Source organism: Cydia fagiglandana, chromosome 1 (genome assembly GCF_963556715.1).
Source record: "Cydia fagiglandana chromosome 1, ilCydFagi1.1, whole genome shotgun sequence".
Taxonomy (NCBI): Eukaryota; Metazoa; Arthropoda; class Insecta; order Lepidoptera; family Tortricidae; genus Cydia; species Cydia fagiglandana.
In genome coordinates this window covers 17217789-17230546 of record NC_085932.1, presented here as the reverse complement: position 1 = coordinate 17230546, position 12758 = coordinate 17217789, and the positions used below count along the sequence as shown (strand labels likewise).

The 12758-nt window shown below is 36.4% G+C and overlaps 1 protein-coding gene and 1 long non-coding RNA gene across 2 annotated transcripts in view; both read right to left on the bottom strand.

The window, feature by feature from the left end:
* LOC134665479 (transportin-3) overlaps positions 1 to 12758 on the bottom strand; it is a 32495-nt gene that overhangs the window by 6396 nt on the left and 13341 nt on the right. The gene's annotated exons all lie outside the window — the stretch shown is intronic.
* On the bottom strand, positions 6721 to 10435 carry LOC134666172 (uncharacterized). Its single transcript, XR_010098462.1, has 2 exons — positions 10249 to 10435; positions 6721 to 6880 (listed from the first exon to the last, which is right to left on the bottom strand). It is a non-coding gene; the product is annotated as an uncharacterized LOC134666172 (long non-coding RNA).

Below are 12758 nucleotides of genomic sequence, written 5' to 3'. Positions count from 1 at the left end.
TTGGAATAATTCAATTAAGGAGATGGTATTTGTTTGATATTAGATGGCGCGTTGGTGATGTTCGGGTAAACTGAAGCAGATAAGTATTTCGAAAAGCGATTAGCCTGATCAACTAAGAGTTGTTGAAATTCTTATTTGTTGACGTTTTCATTGATGTGAGTTAAGTGATTGCATTGAGTGTTGTTATTTTTGTTTGTTGTTGAGAGGAAAAAAAAATGAAAGTAAATAATTGACAAATAAAAATGCCTATCGCATCTTCGGTGGCCCGAGAGGCGGCCTTGAGCGATACGGTATAGTAAGGGTACGCCAGGATACAAGGCAGGCACGGAATCCTTGGATGTCTGACCATGATTCGATCGAGCATCAATCGTGGAGACTCCTTGGACACATGGAAGGTTATGATGAAAGGAAGTGTTAAAAGAACTGCCTGAATGTGAATATAAAAATAGTATGTGTGCGCGCTTAAAGTTAAATTTCCTTGTATCCTGAGCTAATAAATAAATATTATAATATTGTAATGTCGGCCGACCATGAAAATAAATGCGTTGTGTACCCTTGCCAATGCATAAAAAAGAGAGGCACGCTTTAGATGCATTATTAAATGAAATGTTATTATATAATAAATAAAAAACTAGACGTCTATTACTTAAAAAATAAGACTTGCAAGTGAATTAATATACTGAAATAATTATGATTATGAGAGTTATCTCAAGGTACCTAGGAACTAACACACATGTACGCGTACGTAACATTTGGACTATGAAATGTATTGACGAATACTTTTGGATGAGACAATTTATAAAAAGAATACCTACTGTAGTTTTAAGTTCTCGTTTTTAAATCAATTGTGTTTAATTCTGAATCTTATCGTTTAAGTTTTAATAAGAATGTTGTACTTGTTTGTATTATTGTGTTGTATCCTGAACATGTAGATGGAATATTAAAATCAAAATACTGATACCTTTTTGTGTTTTAAAGACCTTTGTTATTAACATTTATAATTTTTCATTTAATTTCAATATAGGTAATAGGTATCTTAAGGAATTGAAAGTATCCGCTTGCCAGATTTTCTTTTTTCGTTTTTAAGAACTTTGTTCTCTTAATCTACACATTTGTTTTTGTAAAAGCTACTGCATGTAATTCAGTTTATCAAATTAGTTTTTTTTATTGTTCTCTGTTATTCTATTTACTCTTCATTAAAAAAAAAATAGATCATTATGTTTGTATTCAACAATAATCATTTTTTTTACTTTAAGGGGGAAGGTGTAGTGTGTGTACTACGCCTTACCCACACACGTGCATAGCTTAGTATATAATGGCGTGTACTTGTTATTTAAGTCAGAATAAACCTATATTTCGCACTATCGAGTTCTCCTTTACGTCCCACCTCACAGACTATGTAAACTTATGTGACGAAAACGACAATCAGACGGATACAAAGCGAAAAAATCAAAGATGCATGAACATATACGGGTAGTAAAAATACATGACTCGTGTAAAACATACGCGTGAAAGATGTACGTGATAGTTATATTTTTAGTTTTTTCTTTAAATAAAACTTGGGTTTCGTGGATTTCTTATTTTATTTATTTCATTGCATGTTTGAGAAAAGCACTATACGAGGGACGTCTGAAAACTTCTAAGCCTAAGATACAAAAACACAATTTTCAAAGGTAAATCACTGTTTATTTTTCGATATAATCTCCTCCCAAATCAATGCACTTTTTACATTTTTTATATAGTGCTTTTAGCCCATTAAAAAAATATTCTTTATTTTGCCCTTCAAAATGCTCCTCTACGGCCGCCTTCATCTCTTCGTCACTAGTAAATCGCTTTCCCCTCAACTCTTTCTTCAAATTATTGAATAGAAAATAGTCGCTAGGGGCTAGGTCGGGGCTGTACGGTGGGTGGTCGATTTCGTCAAAGCCAACTTCCTTCAAAGCACGCCTCGCAACATGAGCGGTGTGGACGGGTGCGTTGTCTTGCAAAAACAAAATTCCTTTCCTTAGTTTACCTCTCCTTTTTTCAACTATTGCTTGTCGTACCTGTCTTACAAGATCTGCATAATAAAGTGCATTTATTGTGGAACCCTTTTCTAAATAATCGATTAAAAGAATACCATCACAGTCCCAAAACACCGTAGCCATTAACTTAGAGGCCGACTTTTGCACTTTAAATTTCTTCGGCGGCCGTTCCCCCTTCTCAATCCACTGCATTGATTCGGACTTACACTCCGGGTCATACTGTCTGATCCATGTTTCATCGACAGTTACTATTCGGGAACAAACTTCGTCTATATTATCTTCGCACAAGTCTAAAAACGCCTGGGAAGTTTCAACACGACGTTCTTTATCGAAGGCAGTAAGCATTTTCGGCACCCAACGAGCACTAACTTTACTCATGTGCAAATGTTCGTGTAAAATTTCTCCGACTCGTTCTTTACTTATACCTAGGACCTCAGCTATTTGCCAAACCTTAATTCTTCTATCTTCCAATACCAACTTTTTGACTTTGGCTACGTTTTCTTCGGTCACTACCGATATTGGCCGCCCTGAGCGGGGGTCGTCTTCGATGGATTCCCGCCCGAGTTTAAATAAGCGACTCCACTTTTTGACTGTGGCATAAGAAGGCCCAGAAGCACCGTAAATAATAGCCATTTCCTCAAAAATACACTGCGGTGATTTTTCACTTTTTGTAAGGAACTTAATTACAGCACGATGCTCAATTTTCGTAATATTCGCTGGTAATTCACACATTATGTAGTTTCTAGTTGAATATCTCGAAACAGAATAATAAAAATCTGACATATTGTTTTCTTAATAATTTATTTTTAAATGGCCTTTCTAGCGGCCAGTATCATAAACACATATACAACCTCGAAATACCTTAGGCTTATAAGTTTTCAGACGTCCCTCGTACATACCTCGGCGGGAAATGGGGAAATCCGACTAACTAAGCTACTTAAATTATCCAAAGATGATCGACACTTTCTAAAACCAACAGTTTCTTCGGCAAACATACATTTTTTTTCTATGAACCATTCCACCCTCCTATTTATCATAGAATGAAATATTTTACACACACATGAAATTAAAGAGATTGGTCGAAGAGCAGAGTCAGAGGAGGGGTCTCTTCCGGGTTTAGGTATCGGGACTACACTAATTTCTCTCCATTGAGTATAGGGACAAAACCTATGGAGTAGAAATTATTGTACAATGATAATAGTAAGAGTTTTCCTTTCTCAGGAAGATTTTTAATCATAGAAAAAGCTATCCCATCATGACCCGGAGCAGTATCTTTTGGTTTAATGCAAGAATCTAATTCATGTAATGTAAATGGTTCGTCTATAACCGTGCCACCCGACTCAATCACTGGCGTCGGCGGAGATACATAATCTGGCGTGAGAGAACAAGGAAGATTATGAGCTTTTTCTGCACTAACATGAGGCCGAGAAGACCTATAGCCCTTTACCCATTTCATCCGAGACCAAACTTCAGAGGCTGATGAGGACTCGCTTATGGAGTTGCAAAATTGTTGCCAACTTTCATTTCTACGCGTTCTAATAAGTCTCTGAGTATCTCTTATCTTAGCCTGAAGTTCCTCAAGATTTTGTGGTGTAGGATTTCGTCTGAACAATGAGAGAGCTAAACGTCTTTCGGCAACGGCTTTGGATAAAGCCTGGTTCCAGTATGGTTTTGGTTGGAATTTTTTTGCTGGATTATTGTTAATTTTAATATATGGTATGAAAAGATCAGCAGCTTCATTTATAATACTTAAATGATTATCATGGGTGACTTTAATGGCCATCACACCAACTGGTCATATAAAACGGATACTCGCGGCACTCAAATATATGATTCTCTTGTGGACTGTAATCTAGTTTCTCTTAATGATCACAGCCACACAAGAGTGCGCCTAGTGATTGGAATGTTACAGGAGTCGTCTCCAGATATTTCTATAGTATCTACTGATCTTTATTTTGCATTTAATTGGAACGTTATGAAAGAATCACTAGGAAGCGATCACCTAATTATAAAGATTTCTACATATTTAAATTCTTGTGTTAACTCTGCTGTACCAAAGAGAAACTATAAAGAGGCTCAATGGAATGAGTACAGAATGTATTTAGAAAATAAGTTTGCTGATTTGTCTTCGCCTGAAGCTCCTCAAGAATCATATAATTGTTTTTTAAGTATTATAAATGAAGCTGCTGATCTTTTCATACCATATATTAAAATTAACAATAATCCAGCAAAAAAATTCCAACCAAAACCATACTGGGACCAGGCTTTATCCAAAGCCGTTGCCGAAAGACGTTTAGCTATCTCATTGTTCAGACGAAATCCTACACCACAAAATCTTGAGGAACTTCAGGCTAAGATAAGAGATACTCAGAGACTTATTAGAACGCGTAGAAATGAAAGTTGGCAACAATTTTGCAACTCCATAAGCGAGTCCTCATCAGCCTCTGAAGTTTGGTCTCGGATGAAATGGGTAAAGGGCTATAGGTCTTCTCGGCCTCATGTTAGTGCAGAAAAAGCTCATAATCTTCTTTGTTCTCTCACGCCAGATTATGTATCTCCGCCGACGCCAGTGATTGAGTCGGGTGGCACGGTTATAGACGAACCATTTACATTACATGAATTAGATTCTTGCATTAAACCAAAAGATACTGCTCCGGGTCATGATACTCATGATGGGATAGCTTTTTCTATGATTAAAAATCTTCCTGAGAAAGGAAAACTCTTACTATTATCATTGTACAATAATTTCTACTCCATAGGTTTTGTCCCTACTCAATGGAGAGAAATTAGTGTAGTCCCGATACCTAAACCCGGAAGAGACCCCTCCTCTGACTCTGCTCTTCGACTAATCTCTTTAATTTCATGTGTGTGTAAAATATTTCATTCTATGATAAATAGGAGGGTGGAATGGTTCATAGAAAAAAGATGTATGTTTGCCGAAGAAACTGTTGGTTTTAGAAAGTGTCGATCATCTTTGGATAATTTAAGTAGCTTAGTTAGTCGGATTCAGACCGGATTTTCAAAAAATATGATCACTTTGGGGTGTTTCATAGATATTGAAAATGCATATAATAATGTAAATGTTCCCATTTTAATTGAAATACTTGACAGGCTACGAGTTGGACATCATATTTGTCGATATCTATGGAATTTCTTAAAGGAAAGATACCTCACAATACAAACTGATGCATCTATGTTAAGAAGATCAACTGGTCGCGGGTTGGCTCAGGGAGATCCTACTTCGCCATTGCTTTTTAATGTTTATACTTTGCATATTCAAAAATCAATTACAAGTGTTTACTTTTCACAGTATGCAGATGATTATATTTTATATGTTACAAAGAAATCTATAGAGGAGGCCGAGGATGTATTACAAAAGTCCCTTAATGTTTTTAACAAATGTCTGAATAATCTCGGTCTTGAAATATCTTCATCTAAAACTAAGTTATGTGTATTTAAAAAAGGTATTAATAGAAAACCTGTAAGCATCAAAATTAATGATAATAAAAAAATAGAGTTAGTCGAGTGTGTTAAGTATCTAGGAATGTGGTTGGATCGATCTCTTAGGTGGGAAAAACATATTAACGAATTAGCTCAAAAGATTCAGAAATATTCCAATGTTTTAAAAGTTTTAGTTGGACCGGGATGGGGTGTCCATCCAAAACATCTCCGAAGATTATACTTTGCTGTGATTCGTAGTCGAATAGATTATGCGTCTTTTCTTTACGACGATAGTTGCGATTCTCATTTGTACAAACTCGATAAAATTCAAAATCAGTCATTGAGGACTATCGGCGGTTTTATTAAGTCTACTCCTATACACGCAATGGAATGCGAATTGTGTGTACAACCGTTGTACATTCGTCGCATCTATTTGGCATCCAAGTTTTGGCTAAAATCTAGATCTTTTGAAGATAACACAACTATCAAACTCTTAGATGGATTAAATAATGACTTACAAGTTCGAGACACTTTGCGAAATAAAAAACCTCTTCTTCTTACCATTCATAATATGTATAAGTTAACAACTATGTATTCCAGTAAAGTATTAGAAATGTTTACTTTGGACCAATGGGTAAATCATATAGATATTTCTAAATCTATTAAGTTAAACATTACTTCTATTAACAAATCTAAGCGCGAGTATTACAAAGTTTCCCTAAGAACTTTTGTTAAAATTTTTTTACGTACCAATTATTCTGGATTTTATTGCATATATACCGACGGTTCTAAGGAAAAAAACTCATTAGGTGCTGCGATTTATGACCCTCAATCGAACGTATCGGTTAAATTACATATAAAATATGATATGTCAATAACGCACGCCGAGTTGGTTGCCATTGCTGAGGCCTTATCCTACATTCAATCCCTAGATTGCAATCATATAGTCATTCTGTCCGATTCTAAAAGTGCTCTGCAGCATATTGCTCGGTGTACCACGAAAAATCGATGTCTCCCGGTTGCCTATTCCATTTTAAATATCATTGATAAATTACAATCGCAAGATAAGACCATAATTCTGCAATGGATTCCATCTCATGTAGGTATAGCCGGTAATGAAGTAGTGGATTCCATAGCCAGGCTGGCTTGTCATGGTGGAGTAGAATGTAATACCTTGCCTTTTTATACGGATTGTATCATTTTAGCCAAACAGAGAACCTATACTTTATGGAAAGAATACTTTGATAAGAGATCAACAGAGAAGGGTATTTGGTACAAGACGATCCAACCTCATCCTTTAATGACACCGTGGATTGATTGTTTTCTTAATAGACGTGACATTGTATTGATGATGAGACTACGTTCTGGACATATCCCATTGAATAAATTCGGTTATTTAATGAAGAAAGTTCCTTCTCCTAATTGGGTAGGTAAAGTTTTTTGAAGATAGGCAAATTATATTTTTTCCCAATAGTATTCATTATAGCGATCACGGAAATGCAGCTCTTTTATTTTTATATTATTTTATTGATTAAATATAATTTTTTAAATGATCGATATGACGTTTGTGAGGTGAAATGGCAGATTCGAGTAATTAATTCCTTTGCCGTAGTAAATGGGCCGAGATAGAAAAAAAATCGATGTCAACTGTCAGTGTCATTCTTGGAAAATAACTTGCAAATAATTGGAAAATAATGGTCGGACGAAACATTTGTGTTTTCTTGTAATTGGATGTCGGTGTGATTTCTAGAATAAGTATTTTTAACGTCCCTAGCACGATCAACACGGATATTTTGATAATGATAACGATTGCTTTCGACTACTTGGCACTGCTTCTTGGAGATCATTTTCATTAACGCCTCCACCACGACTCTTGGACTGCTACACGAGTCATTTTGGATCTCAGTATCAACACAATAGATGGAGACGATCCCGGAAACGTTCGAATTACAGAGATGAACTCAAAGTGCGTCGTACCGTCTTGTAGGAAGTACAGACGTTACTTTCCAAATTCAGCGTATTTGAGCACACCAAAGTCTTTAACAGCGATTCGGTGCCAAGCTTTGAAGATATATTGGCCAAAATGGTAACTTATACGTTTGTGAGGACTATATAAACGTGATTGTTGTATTATACATACATAATGATTAAGATTGTAATAGTGTTATAACTAGGTCGTTATTGGCTCGGCAAGGTGTTCACAATATCTGAACACGCACGCCCTGATAATAGAGGCGTGTTCAGATATTTATGAGCACCCTAGCTGCACCAATATATCTGATGGCGACTGTACTTAAGAAAACTTATAATATAAATCCAGTAAATTTCGTTTCGTTTTATTTTATAAATCCACAAATTATTATCCTTAAGCATTAACATTACAACAGTATATAGAATCACGCTGTGTGGCGTGCCCTTGAAGAGAGTTGAGAGGTTCAAATATGGTCAATATGGATAAGTATGTCTGTAGGGTAAATGTGCTTCACGTTGGGGCCTGTTTACATATTGATTAGTGTTGATTGCGGGTTTAATACATTTGCCACTATACACAAGTAGCAAGTGTATCAACTCGCAAAAATACTACATTTTTGCTTCCATTGAGGTATACATAGTAAGCACTATTCTCAAATTATGTGAGGAAATAAAACAAATTCAATTTAGTAAAGCGTATTTAATAGGGGTAAAGTGACGCGAATACAATTAAAAAAACAACGCATATTCTTAGTTTATATTAAATGTAGATGGCTTTTTAGTTTTCACTTGGTCACAGAAATACGCTAAAAACCACTTTCAGAGTAGGTGTTTCTTGCGTTTTGGCTGTCCTTCTTGTGTCCTTCCACAGCATGAGCATGTCGTAAGTCCTGTTGTATTTGTCCCAGGACTTAGCAGGAAGCTAGTTATTCATTATAATCATTATTAAGTTTGCTTCTGCTTTCAAATGAGGCGGTGTGCCGTCTATTCCAGGTCGTTTTCGTCACTTGAACTCATTTTGTTTATTACGAGTATTAAAATAACAAGCGGTAACTTATTGAGTATTGCACAACGAATAAACTTTGCCGCCTTTTATTTGCATATTTTTTAAAATTATATTACCATAGATACAAAGCATACGGTACGCGCATGCGTCAATCCGCGCGCACCGCGCAGCGCCCTTTCGCGGTGCTAAAGCGGTATCCAGACGGGATTGATCAAATCGGTCGATTTGATCAGAAATGAAATTGGCGTCAATCTCCAATTTTAGATTTATGGTGATATTAGACCCATTTAAATTGAAAAAATGCCCCATAACGAAAATACTAGCCTTACAAATTGGTGTTCTTGTGTCCGCACCTCATTTTATTGGTCATTATCGCCGGTTGAATTCGGCGAGCCAAATTGGCGTTTGCGTCCGTACGTCCCGATTCGATCGGGCAATTTAATCAGATTGGCGAAAAATTTACTAATCTGGATACGCCTTAAGCAACATCGAGTTCACGATAATTTGACATATATAGCTGGTCAAGCAAATCTTGTCAGTAAAAAAAGGCGCGGAATTCAAATTTTCTATGGGACGATATCCCTTCGGGCCTACATATTTCAAATTTGCCGCCTTTTTCTACTGACAAGATCTGCTTGACCAAGTATAATAATAATAGATTTTTAGCATAAGTTGCATTTCATAAAACTTAACCCAAATCATTTGTACATTTTCAAGTCAAAGATAAAGACATGTTGGTTTTAAAATTTTAATAAGTATAGACCATAACATTGTCATGATCTTGTAACATTGTTAAAATAAGAGAGTCTCCCATTTTCATTTTATTGCATTTTTTATAAAATGTCTTTAGATTCTCGGGATATCTTGGTCCTAATTCGATTGCTCTTTTTTATGGAAATAATTATATCCTTCAGATTCACAGGATGCTCGAGGCTTAGCCGAATAACACTGCAAGGAAGTATGTCATGGCTCAATGGTTCTAATTAGCCCTCAGTATAATACCGCCAATGAATGTTTACATCCACCTGAAAATAAGAACAACATTCATAAAATGAGGATAACCACACAAAACTAACAGATGGTTGAAATTGTTAGAAAAAATTAGACCGATTTCTTGTTTACGAACTTAACAGCTCATGGCAATTTAATAATAAAAATCAAAACACAAGTGAAGAAAGTTTTATGTACCTATGTATTTCACGGATACGTACTCCTGTACGGCCATTGCTCCTCTAATTCAACGGCATTGTGCTTATCACTGTTATGATAATAATTTCAAATTTGTAGAATCTGCTCGCAATCTCGTATGAACTCGCTTATTTTTCTTGCAAAACTCTGTCCAAGGGTCAGCGTAGGGGCCGTCGTGTAGGGGTGGGGAAGAAAACGTTGTCCAATAATTATGCAGTGCCAAGTTATCGAAAGTAAATTCAATCTTTGTCCAAATACGCGCAGATGTCGTGGGGAATCAGAAGTCCGTGGGTCGTGCTGAGGTCGTCGAAAATCTCAATGATAACATTAATAGCAATTCGCAAGGTAACATGAGGCTTGTCCGTTATTTTTCGGGAATGAGAGCTAAGTGACACTGACAGTTGACATCGTTTTTTTTCTATCCCGTCCCATTTACTACGTGCAAAAGAATTACTTGGATCTGCCATTCCATCTCACAAACGTCATATCGATCATTTAAAAAATTATATTTAATCAATAAAATGAAATAAAAATAAAAGAGCTGCATTTCCGTGATCGCTATAATAAATACTATCGGAAAAAAATATAATTTGCCTATCTTCAAAAAACTTTACCTACCCAATTGTGATGAATGTGATGTATTAGAAGACGTGTACCATGTTATAATGGAATGTGTCCGGAATGAAGCTGCTCGGATACAACTGGCTTTTTCAAGCCATAATAATATGTTTGATGTTGGGGTCTGCAATAGCGTCCTGGCTGCTCCTCTGTCGGACGCCGCCATGGCGCTATTGCAGCTTGTACGAAAGGCTTTAGTATGTAGAATAAGTTAGTTGTAAGAATATATTAATTTGTGGTTTTTTATGGAGCGACATGTTCACCTCGGTGACAAGCTCTAAAAATAGAGAAAAAAAAAAAAAACTTTTAAAAAGTTTGGAACTCGACAAATAATGGAATTTGTATGCAACACTGCAGTCCCAAAATCGAGGCTGCAATGTTTTTAACTTTTTAATTTTGAAAGAGAAAATGTTTATAACTACTTCTTTTTTGGCATATTTACTAGGTGCAATGCACTTCTGAATGTTTTAAACACCTACCAAGTATATTTCACTTATAACTTAATTTTTAAATTGGACACAATACAAAATACATCTTAATTTTTGACTGACCATAAACTACGCGCTTCGCGACCTATTTTTTATACGGCAAAGTCGACTTTGCCGTCCATTTTTGAGAAATAGTACATTATTGTCGAGGCTCGGAAGTAGCTACTAGCAGGCTGAGGATTCGTTTTAAACGGACGACCTTGGGAGTCCGTTTAATTGAATCCGAAGCCAGCAAGTAGCCTTCCAGCCGAGTCATATATAGTGCTTTTCTCAAAAATGGTGCAAGATATATAAATATCATAGAAATATTTTACAAAAGCAACGTTCTTACATATATATTTTGACAGAAAAAAACCCTTGCCGCCTTTTAATTTTTTTAATAAAAAAATAGAAGTGTATTTTTCTGCCAAAAATACGCCAACCTATTTGAGACATCTAAAGAGTCGCGGTACTATTCATCTGTTTGGCTGTTTAATGGGCCTGTGCCTTCATTTGATATGATAATTTCAACTTTTAAAAAGTTTGGAACTCGACAAATAATGGAATTTGTATGCAACATTGCAGTCCCAAAATCGAGACTGCAATGTTTTTAACTTTTTAATTTTTGTCTGACCATAAACTACGCGCTTCGCGACCAATTTTTTAGACGGCAAAGTCGACTTTGCCGTCCATTTTTGAGAAAAATACTATTAAACTTTCGCGTTTTGAACACATATTAACTCACATTTATAGACGGGTCTAACGCGAATTTATTCAATTACCTTGATTTACCAAGTTTCGACACAGGTTTCACTGGTCGTGGTCGCGGCGGCGGGTCGGTAAATCAAAGTAATTGAATAAAAGTCGCGTTAGACCCGTCTATAAAATGTGAGTTAATATAATTCATTATTTTAGGTTTTTCGTTATGAGTGTTTCTAGCCTTCGTGGGTCGTGACTTTCAGCCGGCCCGACGAATTGCCCCTAAAAACAAGAGAGCGTGCATAAACTGTAGGGGGCAGTACAGGAGCCCCCTGTTTATTGGTGCGAAGTGTGAATGTCAAGTTTATGCCTTCAATGTAGCCCAACCAGATAGTACAATCTACAATGCACAAGAAAACGTACTACGTGTTATGATATTTTAATTAGTGATGTACCGACTATTGATTTGGCCGACTAGCCGACTAGCCGACTAATCGGCGCTCGAATGGCCGATTAGTCGGCCGACTAGTCGGCTAGTCGGCCAGATCATTAGTTTCGTATAATATCAGGTGAAAAACAATAGTTTTGCTCTTTAGGTTGCGCTATTCATATATTAGCTTGGCTAAAAGGTGTTCTCTACAGGTTCAAAGACCTATCACAAGAATCCTCGTTATATTTCTGTCTTTCTTTTATTTTGCGATCCTGAGCAGACCGACAGTAGGTACAACTTGTAGGAGGTATTTCCAAGGCTCTATTTCTCGTACGTAGTCGCCAGTTAAGAACCTATCCCCTGTGGTCAGCGTCTTTACGAGCAACGTGCCCTGTTTATAAGTCTCTAAATTTTGCAATAACATTAATAGTTCCCCATGGTTCCTCCATTAAAAAAAAACAAAAACTGAATTATAATACAATCCTTTAAGTATATAGAACTTCGCCATGAAATTACACGAGAATCAGTTGAGATCGACCTGTAGAGGAAATCACCAGCCTACCACCATACGATAACGATCAAACGGTCAATTATATGAACAAAAGTTTTCACACCCTGAATAGGTATTTTGGTAAAATAGACATAAAATATATGGTAAATATTGACTGTTGGTTTCTTTTTTCTGTTTTTCTTTCACTAATAAGGTGCCGACTAATCGGCCATTTTTGCCGACTAGTCGCCGACTAATCGCCGACTACAAAAGTGGCCGGATAGTCGGCTTTCCCGACTAGTCGGCGACTAGTCGGTACATCCCTAATTTTAATATAGATTTGCCATACACTAACATATCAAGCGAAAAAAATGATGCCAACCAATGCTGCCAACGTCACGGCAGCATCAGTTACAATTTGTTT